We start from the raw sequence: 26,622 nt of genomic DNA, 5'->3' as shown, positions 1-26,622 counted from the left end.
AAGACCTCGTCGCGATCGTTTACGTAAATTAATGGATAAACAGTCAAATATTGTTTTTAATGATTAGTTAACCGTCTCCGGAGTAATCTGCGTCATACCCTTCCGCACAGAACCGGCTCACGACAACAAAAATCGATAAATGTTCCCAGAAAATAGAAAAAAAATAAGAAGAAGGAAATAACGAATGTAAAGCTATTATTATGCCTGGGATACGATAAAATGGAACCGGAAATCGAATTTCGAACTTCCTAAGCGGATTTCTCGAGGAACGAAAGCTTAACAGAAGCGTTAAATCGCAAATTAGAGGGTCTTAGAGAAGGAATTCGGCTAAAATCTCGTCAGCTCATTGCGTAAATGAGTCTCGTCCGTTTGCCCGTTTACAATCAAATTAGCCTACAATTTTGTCCAAATCCGGCAGTGCCCGAGCTACTTTCATTTCACATGTCTTATCTGGTCCGATCGAGATTCAGATGATTTGAGCCGAAAATCGTCTGTCAACAAGTAATCAAAAATAGAAAAACGAAAAGGGTGCAACACGAGGACTTCCCAGGGGTCACCCATCCTAGTACTGCTCTCACCCAATCACGCTTAACTTCGGATTCTGATGGGATCCGGTGCATTAGTGCTGGTATGATCGCACCCGACATTGAGTGGGATGTTTATTCTTATATCCCTCGAGTACGTGTGGAGCGGGCGGCGATGGACAACACGCGGCACTGCTCTCGCCCAATCATCACCACGAAGTTAAGCGTTCTGGCGCGATGTCAGAGGTAGGATGGGTGACCTCCCTGGGAAGACCTCGTGTCGCGATCATTTATGTAAATTATGGATAAAACAATCGAAATAATCGTTTTTAATTAGTTAACCGTCTCCGAAGTAATCTGCGTTATACCCTTCCGCACAGAACCGGCTCACGACAACAAAAATCGATAAATGTTCCCAGAAAATAGAAAAAAAAATAAGAAGAAGGAAATAACGAATGTAAAGCTATTATTAAGCCTGGGATACGATAAAATGGAATCGGAATCGAATTTCGAACTTCCTAAGCGGATTTCTCGAGGAAACGAAAGCTTAACAAAAGCGGTAGATCGCAAATTAGAGGGTTTTAGAGAAGGAATTCGGCTAAAATCTCGTCAGCTCATTGCGTAGTAATGAGTCTCGTCCGTTTGCCCGTTTACAATCAAATTAGCCAACAATTTTGTCCAAATCCGGCAGTGCCCGAGCTACTTTCATTTCACATTGTCTTATCTGTTCCGATCGAGATTCAGATGATTTGAGCCGAAAATCGTCTTTCAACAAGTAATCAAAAATAGAAAAACACGAAAAAGGGTGCAACACGAGGACTCCCCAGGGGGTCACCCATCATAGTACTGCTCTCGCCCAAGCACACATAACTTCGGAGTTCTGTTGGGATCCGGTGCATTTAGTGCTGGGTATGATCGCAACCCGACATTGAGTGAGATGTTTATTCTTATATCCCTCAAGTATGTGTGGAGCAGGCGGCGATGGACAACACGCCGCACTGCTCTCGCCCAATCATAACCATGGAGTTAAGCGTTCTGGCGCGATGGCAGAGCTAGGATGGGTGACCTCCCTGGGGAGACCTCGTGTCGCGACCGTTTACGTAAATTATGTATAAAACAGTCGAAATAATTGTTTTTAATGAGTTAACCGTCTCTGGAGTAATCTGCGTCATACCCTTCGGCACAGAACCGGCTCACGACAACAAAAATCGATAAATGTTCCCAGAAAATAGAAAAAAAAATAAGAAGAAGGAAATAACGAATGTAAAGCTATTATTATGCCTGAGATACGATAAAATGGAACCGGAATCGAATTTCGAACTTTCTAAGCGGATTTCTCGAGGAAACGAAAGCTTAACAGAAGCGTTAAATCGCAAATTAGAGGGTCTTAGAGAAGGAATTCGGCTAAAATCTCGTCAGCTCATTGCGTAGTAATGAGTCTCATCCTTTTGCCCGTTTACAATCAAATTAGCCTACAATTTGTCAAAATCCTGGCAGTGCCCGAGCTACTTTCATTTCACATGTTTTATCTGGTCCCGATCGAGATTCAGATGATTTGAGCCGAAAATCGTCTGTCAACAAGTAATCAAAAATAGAAAAACGCGAAAAGGGTGCTGCAACACGAGGACTTTCCAGTGGGTCACCCATCCTAGTACTGCTCCGCCCAAGCACGCTTAACATCGGAGTTCTGATGGGATCCGGTGCATTAGTGCTGGTATGATCGCACCCGATATTGAGTGGGATGTTTATTCTTATATCCCTCGAGTACGTGTGGAGCGGGCGGCGATGGACAACACGCGGCACTGCTCTCGCACAATCATCACCAGGAAGTTAAGCGTTCTGGCGCGATGGCAGAGCTAGGATGGGTGACGTCCCTGGGAAGACCTCGTGTCGCGACCGTTTACGTAAATTATGGATAAAACAGTCGAAATAATCGTTTTTAATTAGTTAACCGTCTCCGAAGTAATCTGCGTTATACCCCTTCCGCACGAACGGCTCACGACAACAAAAATCGATAAATGTTCCCAGAAAATAGAAAAAAAAATAAGAAGAAGGAAATAACGAATGTAAAGCTATTATTAAGCCTGGGATACGATAAAATGGAACCGGAATCGAATTTCGAACTTCCTAAGCGGATTTCTCGAGGAAACGAAAGCTTAACAAAAGCGGTAGATCGCAAATTAGAGGGTTTTAGAGAAGGAATTTGGCTAAAATCTCGTCAGCTCATTGCGTAGTAATGAGTCTCGTCCGTTTGCCCGCTTACAATCAAATTAGCCCACAATTTTGTCCAAATCCGGCAGTGCCCGAGCTACTTTCATTTCACATGTTTTATCTGGTCCCGATCGAGATTCAGATGATTTGAGCCGAAAATCGTCTGTCAACAAGTAATCAAAAATAGAAAAACGCGAAAAGGGTGCTGCAACACGAGGACTTTCCAGTGGGTCACCCATCCTAGTACTGCTCTCGCCCAAGCACGCTTAACATCGGAGTTCTGATGGGATCCGGTGCATTAGTGCTGGTATGATCGCACCCGATATTGAGTGGGATGTTTATTCTTATATCCCTCGAGTACGTGTGGAGCGGGCGGCGATGGACAACACAGCGGCACTGCTCTCGCACAATCATAACCAGGAAGTTAAGCGTTCTGGCGCGATGGCAGAGCTAGGATGGGTGACCTCCCTGGGGAGACCTCGTGTCGCGACCGTTTACGTAAATTATGAATAAAACAGTCGAAATAATTGTTTTTAATGAGTTAACCCTCTCCGGAGTAATCTGCGTCATACCCTTTCGCACAGAACCGGCTCACGACAACAAAAATCGATAAATGTTCCAAGAAAATAGAAAAAAAATAAGAAGAAGGAAATAACGAATGTAAAGCTATTATTAAGCCTAAGATACGATAAAATGGAACCGGAATCGAATTTCGAACTTCCTAAGCGGATTTTCGAGTAAACGAAAGCTTAACAGAAGCGGTAAATTGCAAATTAGAGGGTCTTAGAGAAGGAATTCGGCTAAAATCTCGTCAGCTCATTGCGTAGTAATGAGTCTCGTCTGTTTGCCCGTTTACAATCAAATTAGCCTACAATTTTGTCCAAATCCGGCAGTGCCCGAGCTACTTTCATTTCACATGTCTTATCTGGTCCCGATCGATATTTAGATGATTTGAGCTGAAAATCGTCTGTCAACAAGTAATCAAAAATAGAAAAACACGAAAAAAGGTGCAAAACGAAGACTTCCCTGAGGGTCACCAATCCTAGTACTGCACTCGTCCAAGCACGCTTAACTTCGAAGTTCTGATGGAATCCGGTGCATTAGTGCTGGTATGATCGTACCCGACATTGAGTGGGATGTTTATTCTTATATCTCTCGAGTACGTGTGGAGCGGGCGGCGATGGACAACACGCGGCACTGCTCTCGCCCAATCATAACCATGAAGTTAAGCGTTCTGGCGCGATGGCAGAGCTAGGATGGGTGACCTCCCTAGGAAGACCTCGTGTCGCGATCGTTTACGTAAATTATGGATAAAACAGTCGAAATAATTGTTTTTAATGAGTTAACCGTCTCCGGAGTAATCTGCTTCATACCCTTCCGCACAGAACCGGCTCACGACAACAAAAATCGATAAATGTTCCCAGAAAATAGAAAAAAAAATAAGAAGAAGGAAATAACGAATGTAAAGCTATTATTATGCCTGGGATACGATAAAATGGAACCGGAATCGAATTTCGAACTTCCTAAGCGGATTTCTCAAGGAAACAAAAGCTTAACAGAAGCGTTAAATCGCAAATTAGAGGGTCTTAGAGTAGGAATTCGGCTAAAATCTCGTCAACTCATCACGTAGTAATGAGTCTCGTCCGTTTGCTCGTTTACAATCTAATTAGCCTACAATTTTGTCCAAATCCGGCAGTGCCCGAGCTACTTTCATTTCACATGTTTTATCTGGTCCCGATCGAGATTCAGATGATTTGAGCCGAAAATCGTCTGTCAACAAGTAATCAAAAATAGAAAAACACGAAAAGGGGGGCAACACGAGGACTTCCAAGGGGGTCATCCATCCTAGTACTGCTCTCGCCAAAGCACGCTTAACTTCGGAGTTCTGATGGGATCCGTTGCATTAGTGCTGGTATGATCGCACACGATATTGAGTGGGATGTTTATTCTTATATCCCTCGAGCACGTGTGGAGCGGGCGGCGATGGACAACACGCGGCACTGCTCTCGCCCAATCATAACCATGAAGTTAAGCGTTCTGGCGCGATGGCAGAGCTAGGATGGGTGACCACCCAGGGAAGATCTCGTGTCGCGACCGTTTACGTAAATAATGGATAAAACAGTCGAAATAAATGTTTTTAATGAGTTAATCGTCTCCGGAGTAATCTGCGTCATACCCTACCGCACAGAACCGGCTCACGACAACAAAAATCGATAAATGTTCTCAGAAAAAAGAAAAAAAATAAGAAGAAGGAAATAACGAATGTAAAGCTATTATTATGCCTAGGATACGATAAAATGAAACCGGAATCGAATTTCGAACTTCCTAAGCGGATTTCTCGAGGAAACGAAAACCTAATAGAAGCGGTAAATCGAAAATTAGAGGGTCTTAGAGAAGGAATTCGGCTAAAATCTCATCAGCTTATTGCGTAGTAATGAGTCTCGTCCGTTTGCCCGTTTACAATCAAATTGGCCTACAATTTTGTCCAAATCCGGCAGTGCCCGAGCTACTTTCATTTCACATGTCTTATATTGTCCCGATCGAGATTCAGATGATTTGAGCCGAAAATCGTCTGTCAACAAGTAATCAAAAATAGAAAAAACACGAAAAGGGGGGCAACACGAGGACTTCCCAGGGGGTCATCCATCCTAGTACTGCTCTCGCCAAAGCACGCTTAACTTCGGAGTTCTGATGGGATCCGTTGCATTAGTGCTGGTATGATCGCACACGATATTGAGGGGGATGATTATTCTTATATCCCTCGAGTACGTGTGGAGCGGGCGGCGATGGACAACACGCGGCACTGCTCTCGCCCAATCATAACCATGAAGTTAAGCGTTCTGGCGCGATGGCAGATGTAGGATGGGTGACCTCCCTGGGAAGACCTCGTGCCGCGATCGTTTACGTAAATTATGGATAAAACAGTCGAAATAATTGTTTTTAATGAGTTAACAGTCTCCGGAGTAATCTGCGTCATACCCTTCCGCACAGAACCGGCTCACGACAACAAAAATCGATAAATGTTCCCAGAAAATAGAAAAAAAAATAAGAAGAAAAAAATAACGAATGTAAAGCTGTTATTATGCCTGGGATACGATAAAATGGAACCGGAATCGAATTTCGAACTTCCTACGCGGATTTCTCGAGGAAACGAAAGCTTAACAGAAGCGGTATATCGCAAATTAGAGTGTCTTAGAGAAGGAATTCGGCTAAAATCTCGTCAGCTCATTGCGTAGCAATGATTCTCGTCCGTTTGCCCGTTTATAATCAAATTAGCCTAAAATTTTGTCCAAATCCGGCAGTGCCCGAGCTACGTTCATTCCACATGTCTAATCTGGTCCCGATCGAGATTCAGATGATTTGAGCTGAAAATCGTCTGTCAACAAGTAATCAAAAATAGAAAAACACGAAAAGGGGTGCAACACGAGGACTTCCCAGGGGGTCACCCAACCTAGTACTGCTCTCGCCCAAGAACGCATAACTTCGGAATTCTGATGGGATCCGGTGCATTAGTGCTGGTATGATCGCACCCGACATTGAGTGGGATGTTTATTCTTATATCCCTCGAGTACGTGTGGAGCGGGCGGCGATGGACAACACGCGGCACTGCTCTCGCCCAATCATATCCATGAAGTTAAGCGTTCTGGCGCGATGGCAGAGCTAGGATGGGTGACCTCCCTGGGAAGACCTCGTGTCGCGATTGTTTACGTAATTTATGGATAAAACAGTCGAAATAATTGTTTTTAATGAGTTAACCGTCTCCGGAGTAATCTGCGTCATACCCTTCCGCACAGAACCGGCTCACGACAACAAAAATCGATAAATGTTCCCAGAAAATAGAAAAAAAAAATAAGAAGAAGGAAATAACGAATGTAAAGCTATTATTATGCCTGGGTTACGATAAAATGGAACCAGGAACGAATTTCGAACTTCCTAAGCGGATTTCTCGAGGAAACGAAAGCTTAACAGAAGCGTTAAATCGCAAATTAGAGGGTTTTAGAGAAGGAATTCGGCTAAAATCTCGTCAGCTCATTGCGTAGTAATGAGTCTCGTCCGTTTGCTCGTTTACAATCAAATTAGCCTACAATTTTGTCCAAATCCAGCAGTGCCCGAGCTACTTTCATTTCACATTTCTTATCTGGTCTCGATCGAGATTCAGATGATTTGAGCCGAAAATCGTCTGTCAACAAGTAATCAAAAATAGAAAAACGCGAAAAGGGTGCTGCAACACGAGGACTTTCCAGTGGGTCACCCATCCTAGTACTGCTCTCGCCCAAGCACGCTTAACTTCGGAGTTCTGATGGGATCCGGTGCATTAGTGCTGGTATGATCGCACCCGACATTGCGTGGGATGTTTATTCTTATATCCCTCGAGTACGTGTGGAGTGGGCGGCGATGGACAACACGCGGCACTGCTCTCGCCCAATCATAACCATGAAGTTAAGCGTTCTGGCGCGATGGCAGAGGTAGGATGGGTGACCTCCCTGGGAAGACCTCGTGTCGCGACCGTTTACGTAAATTATGGATAAAACAGTCGAAATAATTGTTTTTAATGAGTTAACCGTCTCCGGAGTAATCTGCGTCATACCCTTCGGCACAGAACCGGCTCACGACAACAAAAATCGATAAATGTTCCCAGAAAATAGAAAAAAAATAAGAAGAAGGAAATAACGAATGTAAAGCTATTATTATGCCTGGGATACGATAAAATGGAACCAGAATCGAATTTCGAACTTCCTAAGCGGATTTCTCGAGTAAACGGAACCTTAACAGAAGCGTTAAATCGTAAATTAGAGGGACTTAGAGAAGGAATTTAGCTAAAATCTTGCCAGCACTTTGCGGAGTAATAAGTCTCGTCCGTTTGCCCGTTTACAATCAAATTAGCCTACAATTTAGTCCAAATCCGGCAGTACCCGAGCTACGCGGATTTCACATGTCTTATCTGATCCCCATCGAGATTCAGATGATTTGAGTCGAAAATCGTCTGTCAACAAGTAATCAAAAATAAAAAAACACGAAAAGGGGTGCAACACAAGGACTTCCCAGGGGGTCACCCATCCTAGTACTGCTCTCGCCCAAGCAAGCTTAACTTCGGAGTTCTGATGGGATCCGATGCATTAGTGCTGTTTTGATCGCACACGATATTGATTAGGATGTTTATTCTTATATCCCACGAGTACGTGAGGAGCGGGCGGCGATGGACAAAACGCGGCACTGCTCTCGCCCAATCAGAACCATGAAGTTAAGTGTTCTGGCGCGATGGCAGAGCTAGGATGGGTGACCACCCTGGTAAGTCCTCGTGTCGCGACCGTTTACGTAAATTATGGCTAAAACAGTCGAAATAATTGTTTTTAATGAGTTAACCGTCTCTGGAGTAATCTGCGTCATACCCTTCCGCACAGAACCGGCTCACGACAACATAAATCGATAAATGTTCCCAAAAAATAGAAAAAAATTAAGAAGAAGAAAATGGCGAATCTAAAGCTATTATTATGCCTGTGATATGATAAAAAGAAACTGGAATCGAATTTCAAACTTCCTAAGTGGATTTTTTCGAGGAAACAGAAGCTTAAGAGAAGTGGTAAATCGGAAATTAGAGGGTCTTAAAGAAGGAATTCGGCTAAAATCTCGCCAGCTCATTGCGTAGTAATGAGTCTCGTCCGTTTGCTCGTTTACAATCAAATTAGCCTACAATTTTGTCCAAATCCAGCAGTGCCCGAGCTACTTTCATTTCACATTTCTTATCTGGTCTCGATCGAGATTCAGATGATTTGAGCCGAAAATCGTCTGTCAACAAGTAATCAAAAATAGAAAAACGCGAAAAGGGTGCAACACGAGGACTTTCCAGTGGGTCACCCATCCTAGTACTACTCTCGCCCAAGCACGCTTAACTTCGGAGTTCTGATGGGATCCGGTGCATTAGTGCTTGTATGATCGCACTTGACATTGCGTGGGATGTTTATTCTTATATCCCTCGAGTACGTGTGGAGTGGGCGGCGATGGACAACACGCGGCACTGCTCTCGCCCAATCATAACCATAAAGTTAAGCGTTCTGGCGCGATGGCAGAGGTAGGATGGGTGACCTCCCTGGGAAGACCTCGTGTCGCGATCGTTTACGTAAATTATGGATAAAACAGTCGAAATAATTGTTTTTAATGAGTTAACCGTCTCCGGAGTAATCTGCGTCATACCCTTCCGCACAGAACCGGCTCACGACAACAAAAATCGATAAACGTTCCCAGAAAATAGAAAAAAAATAAGAAGAAGGAAATAACGAATGTAAAGCTATTATTATGCCTGGGATACGATAAAATGGAACCGGAATCGAATTTCGAACTTCCTAAGCGGATTTCTCGAGTAAACGGAACCTTAACAGAAGCGTTAAATCGCAAATTAGAGGGACTTAGAGAAGGAATTTAGCTAAAATCTTGCCAGCACTTTGCGGAGTAATAAGTCTCGTCCGTTTGCCCGTTTACAATTAAATTAGCCTACAATTTAGTCCAAATCCGGCAGTACCCGAGCTACGCGGATTTCACATGTCTTATCTGATCCCCATCGAGATTCAGATGATTTGAGTCGAAAATCGTCTGTCAACAAGTAATCAAAAATAGAAAAACACGAAAAGGGGTGCAACACGAGGACTTCCCAGGGGGTCACCCATCCTAGTACTGCTCTCGCCCAGGCAAGCTTAACTTCGGAGTTTTGATGGGATCCGATGCATTAGTGCTGTTTTGATCGCACACGATATTGATTAGGATGTTTATTCTTATATCCCACGAGTACGTGTGGAGCGGGCGGCGATGGACAAAACCCGGCACTGCTCTCGCCCAATCAGAACCATGAAGTTAAGCGTTCTGGCGCGATGGCAGAGCTAGGATGGGTGACCACCCTGGTAAGTCCTCGTGTCGCGACCGTTTACGTAAATTATGGCTAAAACAGTCGAAATAATTGTTTTTAATGAGTTAACCGTCTCTGGAGTAATCTGCGTCATACCCTTCCGCACAGAACCGGCTCACGACAACAAAAATCGCTAAATGTTCCCAAAAAATAGAAAAAAAATACGAAGTAGAAAATAGCAAATGTAAAGCTATTATTATGCCTGGAATACGATAAAATATAACCGGAATCGAATTTCAAACTTCCTAAGTGGATTTTTTCGAGGAAACGGAAGCTTAAGAGAAGCGGTAAATCGGAAATTAGAGGGTCTTAAAGAAGGAATTCGGCTAAAATCTCGCCAGCTCATTGCGAAACAATGAGTCTCGTTCGTTTGCCCGTTTACAATCAAATTAGCCTTCAATTTTGTCTAAATCCGTCAGTGCCCGAGCTACGTTGGTTTCACATGTCTTATCTGGTCCCGATCGAGATTCAGATGATTTGAGCTGAAAATCGTCTGTCAACAAATAATCAAAAATAGAAAAACACAGAAAGAGGTGCAACACGAGGACTTCCCAGGGAGTCGCCCCTTCTAGTACTGGTCTCGACCAAGCACGCTTAACTTCGGAGTTCTGATGGGATCCGGTGCATTAGTGCTGGTATGATCGCTGCCGACATTGAGTGGGATGTTTATTCTTATATGCCCTCGAGTACGTGTGGAGCGGGCGGCGATGGACAACACGCGGCACTGCTCTCGCCCAATCAGAACCATGAAGTTAAGCGTTCTGGCGCGATGGCAGAGCTAGGATGGGTGACCTCCTTGAGAAGTTCTCGTGTCGCGACCGTTTAAGGAAATTATGAATAAAACAGTCGAAATAATTGTTTTTAATGAGTTAACCGTCTCCGGAGTAATCTGCGTCATACCCTTCCGCACAGAACCGGCTCATGACAACAAAAATCGCTAAATATTCCCAAAAAATAGAAAAAAAATGGGAAGAAGAAAATATCGAATGTAAAGCTATTATTATGCCTGAGATACGATAAAATGGAACCAGAATCGAATTTCAAACTTCCTAAGTGGATTTCTCGAGGAAACAGAAGCGGTAAATCGCAAATTACAGGGTCTTAGAAAAGGAATTCGGATAAAATCTCGCCGCCTCATTGCGCAGTAATGAGTCTCGTTCGTTTGCACGTTTACAATCAAATTAGCCTACAATTTTGTCCAAATCTGGCAGTGCCCGAGCTACGTTGATTTAACATGTCTTATCTGGTCCCGATCGTGATTCAGATGATTTGAGCCGAAAATCATCTGTCAACATGTAACCAAAAATAGAAAAACACGAAAAGGGATGCAACACGAGGACTTCCAAGGGGGTCACCCATCCTAGTACTGCTATCGCCCAAGCACGCTTAACCTCGGAGTTCCGATGGGATCCGGTGCATTAGTGCTGGTATGATCGCACCCGACATTGAGTGAGATGTTTATTCTTATATCCCTCGAGTACGTGTGGAGCGTGCGGCGATGGACAACACGCGGCACTGCTCTCGCCCAATCAGAACCATGAAGTTAAGCGTTCTGGCGAACCGGAATCGAATTTCGAACTTCCTAACCGGATTTCTCGAGGAAACGGAAACTTAACAGAAGCGGAAAATCGCAAATTAGAGGGTCTTAGAGAAGGAATTCGGCTAAAATCTCGCCAGCTTATTGCGGAGTAATGAGTAACGTTCGTTTGCCCGTTTACAATCAAATTAGGCTACAATTTTGTCCAAATCCGGCTGTGCCCGAGCTACGTTGATTTCACATGTCTTATCTGGTCCCGATCGTGATTCAGAAGATTTTAGCCAAAAATCACCTATTACAAATTAATCAAAAATAGAAAAACACGAAAAAAGGTGTAATACGAGGACTTCCCAGGGGGTCACCAATCCTAGTATTGCACTCGCCCAAGCATGCTTAACTTCGGAGTTCTGATGGGATCCACTGCAGTAGTGCTGGTATGATCGCTCCCGACGTTAAGTGGGATTTTTATCCTTATATCCCTCGAGTACGTGTGGCGCGGGCGGTGATGGACAACACGCGGCACTGCTCTTGCCCAATCAGAACCATGAAGTTAAGCGTTCTGGTGCGATGGCAGAGCTAGGATGGGTGACATCCCTGGAAAGTCCTCGTGTCGCGACCGTTTACGTAAATTATATCTGAAACAGTCGAAATAATTGTTTTTAATGAGTTAACCGTCTCCGGAGTAATCTGCATCATAACTTTCCGCACAGAACCGGCTCACGACAGCAAAAATCGCTAAATGTTCCCAGAAAATAGAAAAAAAAATAAGAAGAAGAAAGTAGCGAATGTAAAGCTATTATTATGCCTGGGATACGATAAAATGGGACCGAAATCAAATTTCTGACTTCCTAAGCGGATTTCTCGAGAAAACGGAAGCTTAACAGAAGCGGAAAATCGCAAATTAGAGGGTCTTAGAGAAAGAATTCGGCTAAAATCTCGCCAGCTCATTGCGCAGAAATGAGTAACGTTCGTTTGCCCGTTTACAATCAAATTAGGCTAAAATTTTGTCCAAATCCGGCATTGCCCGAGCTACGTTGATTTGACATATCTTATCTGGTCTGATCGAGATTCAGAAGATTTGAGCCAAAAATCGTTTTTTACAAGTTAATCAAAAATATAAAAACACGAAAAGAAGTGTAACACTAGTACTGCACTCACCCAAGCACGCTTAACTTCAGAGTTCTGATGGGATCCGGTGCATTAGTGCTGGTATGATCGCTCCCGACATTAAGTGGGATGTTTCTTCTTGTATCCCTCGAGTACGTGTGGCGCGGACGGCGATGGACAACACGCGGCACTGCTCTCGCCCAATCAGAACCATGAAGTTAAGCGTTCTGGCGCGATGGCAGAGCTAGGATGGGTGACCTCCCTTGAAAGTCCTCGTGTCACGACCGTTTACGTAAATTATGGATAAAACAGTCGAAATAATTGTTTTTAATGAGTTAACCATCTCCGGAGTAATATGGGTCATACCCTTCCGCACAGAACGTGCTCAAGACAACAAAAATCGGTAAATGTTCCCAGAAAATAGAAAAAAAAATTAGAAGAAGAAAATAGCGAATGTAAAGCTATTATTATGCCTGTGATACGATAAAATGGAACCGGAATCGAATTTCGGACTTCGTAAGCGGATTTCTCGACGAAACGGAATCTTAACAGAAGCGGAAAATCGCAAATTAGAGGGTCTTAGAGAAAGAATTCGGCTAAAATCTCGCCAGCTCATTGCTAAGTAATGAGACTCGTTCGTTTGCCCGTTTACAATCAAATTAGCCCACAATTTTGTCAAAATCCGGCAATGCCCGAGCTACGTTGATTTCACATGTCTTATCTGGTCCCGATCGTGATTCAGATGATTTGTGCCGAAAATCATCTGTCAACAAGTAATCAAAAATAGAAAAACACGAAAAGGGGTGCAACACGAGGACTTCCAAGGGGGTCACCCATTCTAGTACTGCTCTCGCCCAAGCACGCTTAACTTCGGAGTTCTGGTGGGATCCGGTGCATTAGTGCTGGTATGATCGCACCCGACATTGAGTGGGATGTTTATTCTTATATCCCTCGAGTACGTGTGGAGCAGGCGGCGATGTACAACACGCGGCACTGCTCTCGCCCAATCAGAACCATGAAGTTAAGCGTTCTGGCGCGATGGCAGGGCTAGGATGGGTGACCTCCCAGGGAAATCCTCGTGTCGCGACCGTTTACGTAAATTATAGATAAATCAGTCAAAATAATTGTTTTTAATGAGTCAACCGTCTTCGGAGTAATATGCGTCATACCCTTCCGCACAGAAACTGCTCAAGACAACAAAAATCGCTAAATGTTCCCAGAAAATAGAAAAAAAAATTGAGAAGAAAAAATAGCAAATGTAAAGCTATTATTATGCCTCTAATACGATAAAATGGAACAGAAATCGAATTTAGAACTTGCTAAGCGGATTTCTCGAGGAAATGGAAGCTTAACAGAAGCGGAAAATCGCAAATTAGAGGGTCTTAGAGAAGGAATTCGGCTAAAATCTCACCAGCTCCTTGCGGAGTAATGAGTCTCGTTCGTTTTCCCGTTTACAATCAAATTAGGCTTCAATTTTGTCCAAATCCGGCAGTGCCCGAGCTACGTTGATTTCACATGTCTTATCTGGTCCCGATCGTGATACAGATTATTTGAGCCGAAAATCATCTGTCAACAAGTAATCAAAAATAGAAAAACACGAAAAGGGGTGCAACACGAGGACTTCCCAGGCGGTCACCCATCCTAGCACGCTTAAGTTCGGAGTTCTGATGGGATCCGGTGCATTAGTGCTGGTATGATCGCACACGACAATGTGTGGGATGTTTATTCTTATATCCCTCGAGTACGTGTGGAGCGGGCGGCGATGGACAACACGCGGCACTGCTCTCGCCCAATCAGAACCATGAAGTTAAGCGTTCTGGCGCGATGGCAGAGCTAGGATGGGTGACCTCCCTGGGAAACCCTCGTGTCACGACCGTTTACTTAAATTATAGCTAAAATAGTCGAAATAATTGTTTTTAAATAGTCAACCTTCTCCGGAGTAATCTGCGTCATACCCTTCCGAACAGAACCGGCTCACGACAACAAAAATCGCTAAATGTTCTCATAAAATAGAAAAAAAATAAGAAGAAGAAAACAGCGAATGTAAAGCTATTATTATGCCTCTAATACGATAAAATGGAACAGAAATCGAATTTAGAACTTGCTAAGCGGATTTCTCGAGGAAATGGAAGCTTAACAGAAGCGGAAAATCGCAAATTAGAGGGTCTTAGAGAAGGAATTCGGCTAAAATCTCGCCAGCTCCTTGCGGAGTAATGAGTCTCGTTCGTTTTCCCGTTTACAATCAAATTAGGCTTCAATTTTGTCCAAATCCGGCAGTGCCCGAGCTACGTTGATTTCACATGTCTTATCTGGTCCCGATCGTGATACAGATTATTTGAGCCGAAAATCATCTGTCAACAAGTAATCAAAAATAGAAAAACACGAAAAGGGGTGCAACACGAGGACTTCCCAGGCGGTCACCCATCCTAGCACGCTTAAGTTCGGAGTTCTGATGGGATCCGGTGCATTAGTGCTGGTATGATCGCACACGACAATGTGTGGGATGTTTATTCTTATATCCCTCGAGTACGTGTGGAGCGGGCGGCGATGGACAACACGCGGCACTGCTCTCGCCCAATCAGAACCATGAAGTTAAGCGTTCTGGCGCGATGGCAGAGCTAGGATGGGTGACCTCCCTGGGAAACCCTCGTGTCACGACCGTTTACTTAAATTATAGCTAAAATAGTCGAAATAATTGTTTTTAAATAGTCAACCTTCTCCGGAGTAATGTGCGTCATACCCTTCCGAACAGAACCGGCTCACGACAACAAAAATCGCTAAATGTTCTCATAAAATAGAAAAAAAATAAGAAGAAGAAAACAGCGAATGTAAAGCTATTATTATGCCTCTAATACGATAAAATGGAACAGAAATCGAATTTAGAACTTGCTAAGCGGATTTCTCGAGGAAATGGAAGCTTAACAGAAGCGGAAAATCGCAAATTAGAGGGTCTTAGAGAAGGAATTCGGCTAAAATCTCGCCAGCTCCTTGCGGAGTAATGAGTCTCGTTCGTTTTCCCGTTTACAATCAAATTAGGCTTCAATTTTGTCCAAATCCGGCAGTGCCCGAGCTACGTTGATTTCACATGTCTTATCTGGTCCCGATCGTGATACAGATTATTTGAGCCGAAAATCATCTGTCAACAAGTAATCAAAAATAGAAAAACACGAAAAGGGGTGCAACACGAGGACTTCCCAGGCGGTCACCCATCGTAGCACGCTTAAGTTCGGAGTTCTGATGGGATCCGGTGCATTAGTGCTGGTATGATCGCACACGACATTGTGTGGGATGTTTATTCTTATATCCCTCGAGTACGTGTGGAGCGGGCGGCGATGGACAACACGCGGCACTGCTCTCGCCCAATCAGAACCATGAAGTTAAGCGTTCTGGCGCGATGGCAGAGCTAAGATGGGTGACCTTCATGGGAAACCCTCGTGTCACGACCGTTTACTTAAATTATAGCTAAAATAGTCGAAATAATTGTTTTTAAATAGTCAACCTTCTCCGGAGTAATCTGCGTCATACCCTTCCGCACAGAACCGGCTCACAACAACAAAAATCGCTAAATGTTCACATAAAATAGAAAAAAAATAAGAAGAAGAAAATAGCGAATGTAAAGCTATTATTATGCCTGGGATACGATAAAATGAAACCAGAATCGAATTTCGGACTTTCTAAACGGATTTATCGAGGAAACGGAAGCTTAACAGAAGCGGAAATTCGCAAATTAGAGGGTCTTACAGAAGGAATTCGGCAAAAATCTCTCCAGCTCATTGCGGAGTTATGAGTCTCGTTCGTTTGCCCGTTTACAATCAAATTAGGCTACAATTTTGTCCAAATCCGGCAGTGCCCGAGCTACGTTGATTTCACATGTTTTATCTGGTCCCGATCGTGGTTCAGATGATTTGAGCCCAAAATCGTCTTTCAACAAGTAATCAAAAATAGAAAAAAAAGAAAATGGGTGCATCACGAGGACTTCCCAGGGGGTCACCCATCGAGGGGCGATGGACAACACGCGGCACTGCTCTCGCCCAATCAGAACCATGAAGTTAAGCGTTCTGGCGCGATGGCAGAGCTAGGATGGGAGACCTCCCTGGAAAGTCCTCATGTCGTGACCGTTTACATAAATTATCGCTAAAACTGTTGAAATAATTGTTTTTAATGAGTTAACCATCTCCGGAGTAATCTGCGTCATAACCTTCCGCACAAAACCGGCTTGCGACAACAAAAATCGCTAAATGTTCCCAGAAAATAGAAAAAAATTAAGAAGAAAAAAAGTAGCGAATGTAAAGCTATTATTATGCCTGGGATACGATAAAATGGAACCGGAATCGAATTTCGGAATTCCTAAAAAGATTTCTCGAGGAAACGAAAGCTTAACCGAAGCGGAAAATCGCAAATTAGAGGGTCTTAGAGAAGGAATTCAGCTAAAATCTCTCCAGCTCATTGCGAAGTAATGAAACTCGTTCGTTTGCCCGTTTACAATCGAATTAGCCTACAATTTTGTCCCAATCCGGCAAGGCCCGAGCTACGTTGATTTCACATGTCTTATCTGGTCCTGATCCAGATTCAGATGATTTGAGCCGAAAATCATCTGTCAACAAGTAATCAAAAATAGAAAAACACGAAAAGGGGTGCAACACGAGGACTTCCAAGGGGGTCACCCATTCTTGTATTGCTCTCGCCCAAGCACGCTTAACTTCGGAGTTCTGGTGGGATCCGGTGCATTAGTGCTGGTATGATCGCACCCGACATTGAGTGGGATGTTTATTCTTATATCCCTCGAGTACGTGTGGAGCAGGCGGCGATGTACAACACGCGGCACTGCTCTCGCCCAATCAGAACCATGAAGTTAAGCGTTCTGGCGCGATGGCAGGGCTAGGATGGGTGACCTCCCTGGGAAATCCTCGTGTCGCGACCGTTTACGTAAATTATAGATAAAACAGTCAAAATAATTGTTTTTAATGAGTCAACCGTCTTCGGAGTAATATGCGTCATACCCTTCCGCACAGAAACTGCTCAAGACAACAAAAATCGCTAAATGTTCCCAGAAAATAGAAAAAAAAATTGAGAAGAAAAAATAGCAAATGTAAAGCTATTATTATGCCTCTAATACGATAAAATGGAACAGAAATCGAATTTAGAACTTGCTAAGCGGATTTCTCGAGGAAATGGAAGCTTAACAGAAGCGGAAAATCGCAAATTAGAGGGTCTTAGAGATGGAATTCGGCTAAAATCTCGCCAGCTCCTTGCGGAGTAATGATTCTCGTTCGTTTTCCCGTTTACAATCAAATTAGGCTTCAATTTTGTCCAAATCCGGCAGTGCCCGAGCTACGTTGATTTCACATGTCTTATCTGGTCCCAATCGTGATAAAGATTATTTGAGCCGAAAATCATCTGTCAACAAGTAATCAAAAATAGAAAAACACGAAAAGGGGTGCAACACGAGGACTTCCCAGGCGGTCACCCATCCTAGCACGCTTAAGTTCGGAGTTCTGATGGGATCCGGTGCATTAGTGCTGGTATGATCGCACCCGACATTGTGTGGGATGTTTATTCTTATATCCCTCGAGTACGTGTGGAGCGGGCGGCGATGGACAATACGCGGCACTGCTCTCGCCCAATCAGAACCATGAAGTTAAGCGTTCTGGCGCGATGGCAGAGCTAGGATGGGTGACCTCCCTGGGAAACCCTCGTGTCACGACCGTTTACTTAAATTATAGCTAAAATAGTCGAAATAATTGTTTTTAAATAGTCAACCTTCTCCGGAGTAATCTGCGTCATACCCTTCCGCACAGAACCGGCTCACAACAACAAAAATCGCTAAATGTTCACATAAAATAGAAAAAAAATAAGAAGAAGAAAATAGCGAATGTAAAGCTATTATTATGCCTGGGATACGATAAAATGAAGCCAGAATCGAATTTCGGACTTTCTAAACGGATTTATCGAGGAAACTGAAGCTTAACAGAAGCGGAAATTCGCAAATTAGAGGGTCTTAGAGAAGGAATTCGGCAAAAATCTCTCCAGCTCATTGCGGAGTAATGAGTCTCGTTCGTTTGCCCGTTTACAATCAAATTAGGCTACAATTTTGTCCAAATCCGGCAGTGCCCGAGCAACGTTGATTTCACATGTCTTATCTGGTCCCGATCGTGGTTCAGATGATTTGAGCCCAAAATCGTCTTTCAACAAGTAATCAAAAATAGAAAAAAAAGAAAATGGGTGCATCACGAGGACTTCCCAGGGGGTCACCCATCGAGGGGCGATGGACAACACGCGGCACTGCTCTCGCCCAATCAGAACCATGAAGTTAAGCGTTCTGGCGCGATGGCAGAGCTAGGATGGGAGACCTCCCTGGAAAGTCCTCATGTCGTGACCGTTTACATAAATTATCGCTAAAACTGTTGAAATAATTGTTTTTAATGAGTTAACCATCTCCGGAGTAATCTGCGTCATAACCTTCCGCACAAAACCGGCTTACGACAACAAAAATCGCTAAATGTTCCCAGAAAATAGAAAAAAAATTAAGAAGAAAAAAAGTAGCGAATGTAAAGCTATTATTATGCCTGGGATACGATAAAATGGAACCAGAATCGAATTTCGGAATTCCTAAAAAGATTTCTCGAGGAAACGGAAGCTTAACCGAAGCGGAAAATCGCAAATTAGAGGGTCTTAGAGAAGGAATTCAGCTAAAATCTCTCCAGCTCATTGCGGAGTAATGAGACTCGTTCGTTTGCCCGTTTACAATCGAATTAGCCTACAATTTTGTCCCAATCCGGCAGTACACGAGCTACGTTGATTTCACATGTCTTATCTGGTCTTGATCCAGATTCAGATGATTTGAGCCGAAAATCGTCTGTCAACAAGTAATCAAAAATAGAAAAATACGAAAAGGGGTGCAACACGAGGACTTCCAAGGGGGTCACCCATTCTAGTATTGCTCTCGCCCAAGCACGCTTAACTTCGGAGTTCTTGTGGGATCCGGTGCATTAGTGCTGGTATGATCGCACCCGACATTGAGTGGGATGTTTATTCTTATATCCCTCGAGTACGTGTGTAGCAGGCGGCGATGTACAACACGCGGCACTGCTCTCGCCCAATCAGAACCATGAAGTTAAGCGTTCTGGCGTGATGGCAGGGCTAGGATGGGTGACCTCCCTGGGAAACCCTCGTGTCGCGACCGTTTACGTAAATTATAGCTAAAATAGTCGAAATAATTGTTTTTAAATAGTCAACCTTCTCCGGAGTAATCTGCGTCATACCCTTCCGCACAGAACCGGCTCACGACAACAAAAATCGCTAAATGTTCACATAAAATAGAAAAAAAATAAGAAGAAGAAAATAGCGAATGTAAAGCTATTATTATGCCTGGGATACGATAAAATGAAGCCAGAATCGAATTTCGGACTTTCTAAACGGATTTATCGAGGAAACGGAAGCTTAACAGAAGCGAAAATTCGCAAATTAGAGGGTCTTAGAGAAGGAATTCGACAAAAATCTCTCCAGCTCATTGCGGAGTAATGAGTCTCGTTCATTTGCCCGTTTACAATCAAATTAGGCTACAATTTTGTCCAAATCCGGCAGTGCCCGAGCCACGTTGATTTCACATGTCTTATCTGGTCCCGATCGTGGTTCAGATGAATTGAGCTCAAAATCGTCTTTCAACAAGTAATCAAAAATAGAAAAAAAAGAAAATGGGTGCATCACGAGGACTTCCCAGGGGGTCACCCATCGAGGGGCGATGGACAACACGCGGCACTGCTCTCGCCCAATCAGAACCATGAAGTTAAGCGTTCTGGCGCGATGGCAGCCCTAGCCTACAATTTTGTCCAAATCAGGCAGTGCCCGAGCTACGTTAATTTCACATGTCTTTTCTGGTCACGATCGAGATTCAGATGATTTGATCCGAAAATAGTCTGTCAAGAAGTAATCAAAAATAGAAAAACACGAAAAGGGGTTCAACACGAGGACTTACCAGGGGGTCACCCATCCTAGTACTGCTCTCGTCCAAGCACGCTGAACTTCAAAGTTCTGATGGGATCCGATGCATTAGTGTTGCTATGATCGCACCCGACATTGAGTGGGATAATTATTCTTATATCCCTCGAGTACGTGTGGAGCTGGCGGCGATGGACAACACGCGGCACTGCTCTCGCCCAATCAGAACCATGAAGTTAAGCATTCTGGCGCGATGGCAGAGCGAGGATGGACCTCCTGGGAAGTTCTCGTGTCGCGACCATTTACGTAAATTATGGCTAAAACAGTCGAAATAATTGTTTTTAATGAGTTAACCATCTCCGGAGTAATCTTCGTCATACCCTTCCGCACAGAACTGGCTCACGACAACAAAAATCGCTAAATGTTCCCAGAAAATAGAAAAAAAAAAGAAGAAAATAGCGAATGTAAAGCTATTATTGTGTCGGGATACGATAAAATGGAACCGGAATCGAATTTTGGACTTCCTAAGCGGATTTCTCGAGGAAACGGAAGCTTAACAGCAGCGGAAAATCGCAAATTAAAGGGTCGTAGAGAAGGAATTCGGCTAAAATCTCGCCACCTCGTTGCGGGGTAATAAATATCGTTCGTTTGTCAACAAGTAATCAAAAATATATGGTCCCGATCGAGATTCAGATGATTTGAGCCGAAAATCGTCTGTCAACAAGTAATCCAAAATAGAAAAACACGAAAAAGGGTGCAACACGAGGACTTCCCACGGGGTGACCCATCCTAGTACTGCTCTCGCCCAAGCACGCTTAACATCGGAGTTCTGAAGGGATCCGGTGCATTAGTGCTGGTATGATCGGACCCGACATTGAGTGGGATGTTTATTCTTATATCCCTCGAGTACGTGTGGAGCGGGCGGCTATGGACAACACGCGGCACTGCTCTCGCCCAATCAGAACCATGAAGTTAAGCGCTCTAGCGCGATGGCAGAGCTAGGATGGGTGACCTCCCTAGGAAGTCCTCGTGTCGCTACCGTTTACGTAAATTATGGATAAAACAGTCGAAATAATTGTTTTTAATGAGTTAACCGTCTCCGGAGTAATCTCCGTCATTTACTTCCGCACAGAACCGGCTCACGACAACATAAATCTCTAAATGTCCCCAGAAAATAAAAAAAAAAATAAGAATAAGAAAATAGCGAATGTAAAACTATTATTATGCCTGAGATACGATAAAATGGAACCGAAATCGAATTTCGGACTTCCTAAGCGGATTTCTCGAGGAAACGGAAGCTTAACAGAAGCGGAAAATCGCAAATTAGAGAGTCTTAGAGAAGAAATTCGGCTAAAATCTCGCCAGCTCATTGCGGAGCAAAGACTCTCGTTCGTTTGCCCGTTTACAATCAAATTAGGCTACAATTTTGTCCAAATCCGACAGTGCCCGAGCTACGTTGATTTCACATGTCTTATTTTGTCACAATCGAGATTCAGATGATTTGAGCCGAAAATCGTATGTCAACAAGTAATCAAAAATAGAAAAACAGGAAAAGAGGTGCAACACGAGGACTTCCCAGGGGTTCACCCATCCTAGTACTGCTCTCGACCAAGCACGCTTAACTTCTGAGTTCTGATGGGATCCGGTGCATTAGTGCTGGTATTATCGCACCCGACATTGAGTGGGAGTTTTATTCTTATATCCCTCGAGTACGAGTGGAGAGGGCGGCGATAGACAACACGCGGCACTGCTCTCGCCCAACAGAACCATGAAGTTAAGCGTTCTGGCACGATTGCGGAGCTAGGGTGGGTGACCTCCCTGGGAAGTTCTCGTGTCGCGACCGTTTACGTAAATTATTGCTAAAACAGTAGAGATAATTGTTTTTAATGAGTTAACCGTCTCCGGAGTAATTTGCGTCATACCCTTACGCACAGAACCGGCTCACGACAACAAAAATCGCTAAATGTTCCCAGAAAATAGAAAAAATAAGAATAATAAAATAGCGAATGTATAGCTATTATTATGCTTGGGATACGATAAAATGGAATCGGAATCGAATTTCGGACTTCCTAAGCGGATTTCTCGAGGAAACGAAAGTTTAACAGAAGCAGAAAATCGAAAATTAAAGGGTCTTAGAGAAGAAATTCGGCTAAAATCTCGCCAGCTCATTGCAAGGCAATGAGTCTCGTTCGTTTGCCCGTTTACAATCAAACTAGCCTACAATTCACATGTCTTATCTGATCCATCGAGATTCAGATGATTTAATCCGAAAATCATCTGTCAACAAGTAATCAAAAATAGAAAAACACGAAAAGGGGTGCAACACGAGTACTTCCCAGGGGGTCACCCATCCTAGTAATGCTCTCGTCCAAGCACGCTGAACTTCGGAGTTCTAATGGAATCCGGTGCATTAGTGCTGGTACGATCGCACCCGACTTTGAGTGGGATGTTTATTCTTGTATCCCTAGAGTACGTGTGGAGCTGGCGGCGATGGACAACACGCGGCACTGCTCTCGCCCAATCAGAACCATGAAGTTAAGCATTCTGGCGCGATGGCAGAGCTAGGATGGACCTCCTGGGAAGTCCTCGTGTCGAGACCGTTTACGTAAATTATAGCTAAAATAGTCGAAATAATTGTTTTTAATGAGTTAACCATCTCCGGAGTAATCTGCGTCATACCCTTCCGCACAGAACCGGCTCACGAAAACAAAAATCGCTAAATGTTCCCAGAAAATAGAAAAAAAAATAAGAATAAGAAAATAGCGAATGTAAATCTATTATTATGCCTGCGATACGATAAAATGGAACCGGAATCGAATTTCGGACTTCCTAAGCAGATTTCTCGAGGAAACGGAAGCTTAACAGAAGCGGAAAATCGCAAATTAGAGGGTCTTAGAGAAGAAATTCGGCTAAAATCTCGCCAGTCCGCAATGAGTCTCGTTCGTTTGCCCGTTTGCAATCAAATTACGCTACAATTTTGTCCAAATCGGACAGTGCCCGAGCTACGTTGATTTCACATGTCTTATCTGGTCCAGATCAAGATTCAGATGATTTGAGCCGAAAATCGTCTGTCAACAATTAATCAAAAATAGAAAAACACGAACGGAGGTACAACATGAGGACTTCTTAAGGGTTCTGGCACGATTGCAGAGCTAGGATGGGTGACCTCCATGGGAAGTCCTCGTGTCGCGACCGTTTACGTAAATTATGGCTAAAACAATCGAAATAATTGTTTTTAATGAGTTAACCATCTCCGGAGTAATCCGCGTCATACCCTTCCGCACAGAACCAGCTCACGACAACAAAAATCGCTAAATGTTCTCAGAAAATAGAAAAAAAATAAGAATAAGAAAATAGCGAATGTAAAGCTATTATTATGGCTGAGATACGATAAAATAGAACTGGAATCGAATTTCGGACTTTCTAAGCAGATTTCTCGAGGAAACGAAAGATTAACAGAAGCGGAAAATCGCAAATTAGAGGGTCTTAAAGAAGAAATTCGGCTAAAATCTCGCCAGCTCATTGCGGAGTAATGAGTCTCGTTCGTTTGCCCGTTTACAATCAAATTAGCCTACAATTTTGTCCAAATCCGGCAGTGCCCGAGCCAAGTTGATTTCACATGTCTTATCTGGTTCCGATCGAGATTCAGATGATTTGAGCCAAAAATCGTCTGTCAACAAGTTATCAAAAATAGAAAAAAAAAAGGGGGTGCAACACGACGACTTCCCAGGGGGTCGCCCATCCTAGTACTGGTCTCGCCCAAGCATGCTTAACTTCGAAGTTCTAATGGGATCCGGTGCATTAGTGCTGTTATGATCGCACCCGACATTGAGTGGGTTGATTATTCTTATATTCCTCGAGTACGTGTGTAGCGGGCGGCGATAGACAACAAGCGGCACTGCTCTCGCCCAATCAAAACCATGAAATTAAGCGTTCTGGCGCGATGGCAGAGCTAGGATGGGTCACCTACCGGGAATTCCTCGTGTCGCGACCGTTTACGTAAATTATGGCTAAAAAAGTCGAAATAATTGTTTTTAATGAGTTAACCGTCTCCAGAGTAATCTGCGTCATACCCTTCTGCACAGAACCGGCTCACGATAACAAAAATCGAAAAATGTTTCTAGAAAATAGAAAAAAAATAAGAATAGGAAAATAGCGAATGTAAAGCTATTACTATGACTGAGATACGATAAAATGGAACCGGAGTCGAATTTCGAACTTCCTAAGCAGATTTTTCGAGGAAACGGAAGCTTAACAGAAGCGGAAAATCGCAAATTAGAGGGTCTTAGAGATGAAATTCGGCTAAAATCTCGCCAGTCCGCAATGAGTCTCGTCCGTTTGCCCGTTTACAATCAAATTAGCCTACAATTTTGTCCAAATCCGGCAGTGCCCGAGCTACGTTGATTTCACATGTCCTATCTGGTCCCGATCGAGATTCAGATGATTTGAGCCGAAAATCGTCTGTCAACAAGTAATCAAAAATAGAAAAACACGAAAAGGGGTGCAACACTACGACTTCCAAGGGGGTCACCCATCCTAGTATTGCTCTCGCCCAAGCACGCTTAACTTCGGAGTTCTGATGGGATCCAGTGCATTAGTGCTGGTATGATCGCACCAGACATTGAGTGCGATTTTTATTCTTATATCTTTCGAGTACGTGTGGAGCGTGCGACGATGGACAACACGCGGCACTGCTCTAGCCTAATCAGAACCATGAAGTTAAGCGTTCTAGCGCGATGGCAGAGCTATGATGGGTGACCTCCCAGGGAAGTCCTCGTGTCGCGACCGTTTACGTAAATTATGGCTAAAACAGTTGAAATAATTGTTTTTAATGAGTTAATCGAATCCGGAGTAATCTACCTCATACACTGCTGCACAGAACCGGCTCACGACAACAAAAATCGCCAAATGTTCCCAGAAAATAGAAAAAATTAAGAAGAAGAAAATAGCGAATGTAAAGCTATTATTATGCCTGGGATACGATAAAATGGAACCGGAATCGAATTTCGAACTTCCTACGCGGATTTCTCGATGAAACGGAAGCTTAACAAAAGCAGAAAATCGCAAATTAGAGGGTCTTAGAGAAGCAATTCGGCTAAAATCTCGTCAGCTCATTGCGGAGTAATGAGTCTCGTTCGTTTGCCCGTTTACAATCAAATTAGGGTACAATTTTTCCAAATCCGGCAGTTCCCGAGCTACGTTGATTTCACATGCCTTATCTGGTCCCGATCGAGATTCAGATGATTTGAGCCGAAAATTGGCTGTCAACAAGTAATCAAAAATAGAAAATCACGAAAAGGGGTGCAACATGAGGACTTCCAAGGGGTCACCCAGCCTAGTACTGCTCTCGCCCAATCACGCTTAACTTCAGAGTTTCGATGGGATCTGGTGCATTAGGGCTGGTACGATCGCACCCGACATTGAGTGGGATGTTTATTCTTATATCTCTCGAGTACGTGTGGAGCGGGCGACGATGGACAACACGCGGCACTGCTCTGGCCCAATCAGAACCATGAAGTTAAGCGTTCTGGCGCGATGGCAGAGCTAGGATGGGTGACCTTCCTTGGAAGTCCTCGTGACGCGATCGTTTACGTAAATTATGGCTAAAACAGTCGAAATAATTGTTTTTAAAAAGTTAACCGTCTCCGGAGTAATTTGCATCATTCCCTTCTGCACAGAACCGACTCACGACAACAAAAATCGCTAAATGTTCTCAGAAAATAGAAAAAAAGAAGAAGAAAATAGCGAATGTAAAGCTATTATTATACCCGGGATACGATAAAATGGAACCGGAATCGAATTTCAGACTTTATTAGCGGATTTCTCGAGGAAACGGAATCCTAACAGAAGCGTAAAATCGCAAATTAGAGGGTCTTAGAAAAGGAAATCAGCTAAAATCTCGCCACCTCGTTACGGAGTTATGAGTCTCGTTCGTTTGCCCGTTTACAATCAAATTAGGAAAAAATTTTGTCCAAATCCGGCAGTGCCCGAGCTACGTTGATTTCACATGTTTTATATGGTCTCGATCGAGATTCAGATGATTTGAGCCGAAAATCGTCTGTCAACAAGTAATCAAAAATAGAAAAACACGAAATGGGGTGCAACACGAGGACTTCCCAGGGGTCACCTATCCTAGTACTGCTCTCGCCCAAGCATGCTTAACTTCGGAGTTCTGATGGGATGCGGTGCATTAGTGCTGGTATGATCGCACCCGACATTGAGTAGGATGTTTATTCTTATATCTCTCGAGTACGTGTGGAGCGGGCGGCGATGGACAACACTCGGCACTGCTTAAGCCCAATCAGAACCATGAAGTAAAGCGTTCTGTCGCGATGGAAGAGCTAGGATGGGTGACCTCCGACCGTTTACGTAAATTATTGCTTAAACAGTCGAAATAATTGTTTTTA

The 26,622-nt window shown here is 43.7% G+C and overlaps 21 non-coding genes and 5 pseudogenes across 21 annotated transcripts; all 26 read right to left on the bottom strand.

Annotated features, from left to right (window-relative positions):
* Positions 1-525: 525 nt before the first annotated feature.
* LOC142508859 (5S ribosomal RNA) lies at positions 526-642 on the bottom strand. Its single transcript, XR_012807060.1, has one exon. It is a non-coding gene; the product is annotated as a 5S ribosomal RNA (ribosomal RNA).
* Positions 643-1,326: 684 nt separating this feature from the next.
* Positions 1,327-1,447, bottom strand: LOC142510870 (5S ribosomal RNA; annotated as a pseudogene).
* Positions 1,448-2,134: 687 nt separating this feature from the next.
* On the bottom strand, positions 2,135-2,252 carry LOC142509081 (5S ribosomal RNA). The gene has a single exon (XR_012807269.1). It is a non-coding gene; the product is annotated as a 5S ribosomal RNA (ribosomal RNA).
* A 685-nt stretch (positions 2,253-2,937) lies between these two features.
* On the bottom strand, positions 2,938-3,056 carry LOC142517202 (5S ribosomal RNA). Its single transcript, XR_012812961.1, has one exon. It is a non-coding gene; the product is annotated as a 5S ribosomal RNA (ribosomal RNA).
* A 683-nt stretch (positions 3,057-3,739) lies between these two features.
* LOC142511843 (5S ribosomal RNA) lies at positions 3,740-3,858 on the bottom strand (annotated as a pseudogene).
* Positions 3,859-4,542: 684 nt separating this feature from the next.
* Positions 4,543-4,661, bottom strand: LOC142508015 (5S ribosomal RNA). The gene has a single exon (XR_012806249.1). It is a non-coding gene; the product is annotated as a 5S ribosomal RNA (ribosomal RNA).
* Positions 4,662-5,345: 684 nt separating this feature from the next.
* On the bottom strand, positions 5,346-5,464 carry LOC142506599 (5S ribosomal RNA). The gene has a single exon (XR_012804887.1). It is a non-coding gene; the product is annotated as a 5S ribosomal RNA (ribosomal RNA).
* A 684-nt stretch (positions 5,465-6,148) lies between these two features.
* LOC142516127 (5S ribosomal RNA) lies at positions 6,149-6,267 on the bottom strand. The gene has a single exon (XR_012811939.1). It is a non-coding gene; the product is annotated as a 5S ribosomal RNA (ribosomal RNA).
* A 687-nt stretch (positions 6,268-6,954) lies between these two features.
* LOC142515569 (5S ribosomal RNA) lies at positions 6,955-7,073 on the bottom strand. Its single transcript, XR_012811407.1, has one exon. It is a non-coding gene; the product is annotated as a 5S ribosomal RNA (ribosomal RNA).
* Positions 7,074-7,756: 683 nt separating this feature from the next.
* On the bottom strand, positions 7,757-7,875 carry LOC142507530 (5S ribosomal RNA). The gene has a single exon (XR_012805785.1). It is a non-coding gene; the product is annotated as a 5S ribosomal RNA (ribosomal RNA).
* Positions 7,876-8,558: 683 nt separating this feature from the next.
* On the bottom strand, positions 8,559-8,677 carry LOC142516965 (5S ribosomal RNA). The gene has a single exon (XR_012812731.1). It is a non-coding gene; the product is annotated as a 5S ribosomal RNA (ribosomal RNA).
* Positions 8,678-9,360: 683 nt separating this feature from the next.
* LOC142509368 (5S ribosomal RNA) lies at positions 9,361-9,479 on the bottom strand. Its single transcript, XR_012807545.1, has one exon. It is a non-coding gene; the product is annotated as a 5S ribosomal RNA (ribosomal RNA).
* Positions 9,480-10,163: 684 nt separating this feature from the next.
* On the bottom strand, positions 10,164-10,282 carry LOC142509206 (5S ribosomal RNA). The gene has a single exon (XR_012807391.1). It is a non-coding gene; the product is annotated as a 5S ribosomal RNA (ribosomal RNA).
* Positions 10,283-10,955: 673 nt separating this feature from the next.
* LOC142516603 (5S ribosomal RNA) lies at positions 10,956-11,074 on the bottom strand. Its single transcript, XR_012812389.1, has one exon. It is a non-coding gene; the product is annotated as a 5S ribosomal RNA (ribosomal RNA).
* A 425-nt stretch (positions 11,075-11,499) lies between these two features.
* LOC142511812 (5S ribosomal RNA) lies at positions 11,500-11,618 on the bottom strand (annotated as a pseudogene).
* A 1,459-nt stretch (positions 11,619-13,077) lies between these two features.
* On the bottom strand, positions 13,078-13,196 carry LOC142513670 (5S ribosomal RNA). Its single transcript, XR_012809604.1, has one exon. It is a non-coding gene; the product is annotated as a 5S ribosomal RNA (ribosomal RNA).
* A 3,712-nt stretch (positions 13,197-16,908) lies between these two features.
* On the bottom strand, positions 16,909-17,027 carry LOC142517029 (5S ribosomal RNA). The gene has a single exon (XR_012812791.1). It is a non-coding gene; the product is annotated as a 5S ribosomal RNA (ribosomal RNA).
* Positions 17,028-19,170: 2,143 nt separating this feature from the next.
* LOC142516130 (5S ribosomal RNA) lies at positions 19,171-19,289 on the bottom strand. Its single transcript, XR_012811942.1, has one exon. It is a non-coding gene; the product is annotated as a 5S ribosomal RNA (ribosomal RNA).
* A 941-nt stretch (positions 19,290-20,230) lies between these two features.
* Positions 20,231-20,349, bottom strand: LOC142512407 (5S ribosomal RNA; annotated as a pseudogene).
* Positions 20,350-20,966: 617 nt separating this feature from the next.
* Positions 20,967-21,085, bottom strand: LOC142516697 (5S ribosomal RNA). Its single transcript, XR_012812478.1, has one exon. It is a non-coding gene; the product is annotated as a 5S ribosomal RNA (ribosomal RNA).
* Positions 21,086-21,769: 684 nt separating this feature from the next.
* On the bottom strand, positions 21,770-21,888 carry LOC142506980 (5S ribosomal RNA). The gene has a single exon (XR_012805249.1). It is a non-coding gene; the product is annotated as a 5S ribosomal RNA (ribosomal RNA).
* Positions 21,889-22,529: 641 nt separating this feature from the next.
* LOC142507728 (5S ribosomal RNA) lies at positions 22,530-22,648 on the bottom strand. The gene has a single exon (XR_012805976.1). It is a non-coding gene; the product is annotated as a 5S ribosomal RNA (ribosomal RNA).
* A 1,272-nt stretch (positions 22,649-23,920) lies between these two features.
* On the bottom strand, positions 23,921-24,039 carry LOC142508296 (5S ribosomal RNA). The gene has a single exon (XR_012806517.1). It is a non-coding gene; the product is annotated as a 5S ribosomal RNA (ribosomal RNA).
* Positions 24,040-24,713: 674 nt separating this feature from the next.
* Positions 24,714-24,832, bottom strand: LOC142507660 (5S ribosomal RNA). Its single transcript, XR_012805911.1, has one exon. It is a non-coding gene; the product is annotated as a 5S ribosomal RNA (ribosomal RNA).
* Positions 24,833-25,513: 681 nt separating this feature from the next.
* On the bottom strand, positions 25,514-25,631 carry LOC142512038 (5S ribosomal RNA; annotated as a pseudogene).
* A 679-nt stretch (positions 25,632-26,310) lies between these two features.
* On the bottom strand, positions 26,311-26,428 carry LOC142507294 (5S ribosomal RNA). Its single transcript, XR_012805554.1, has one exon. It is a non-coding gene; the product is annotated as a 5S ribosomal RNA (ribosomal RNA).
* Between the last annotated feature and the right edge of the window lie 194 nt (positions 26,429-26,622).

The sequence above is a fragment of the Primulina tabacum genome, chromosome 10, assembly GCF_025594145.1.
Source record: "Primulina tabacum isolate GXHZ01 chromosome 10, ASM2559414v2, whole genome shotgun sequence".
In the NCBI taxonomy this organism is placed as follows: domain Eukaryota; kingdom Viridiplantae; phylum Streptophyta; class Magnoliopsida; order Lamiales; family Gesneriaceae; genus Primulina; species Primulina tabacum.
This window is presented reverse-complemented; position numbering and strand designations above follow the sequence as displayed.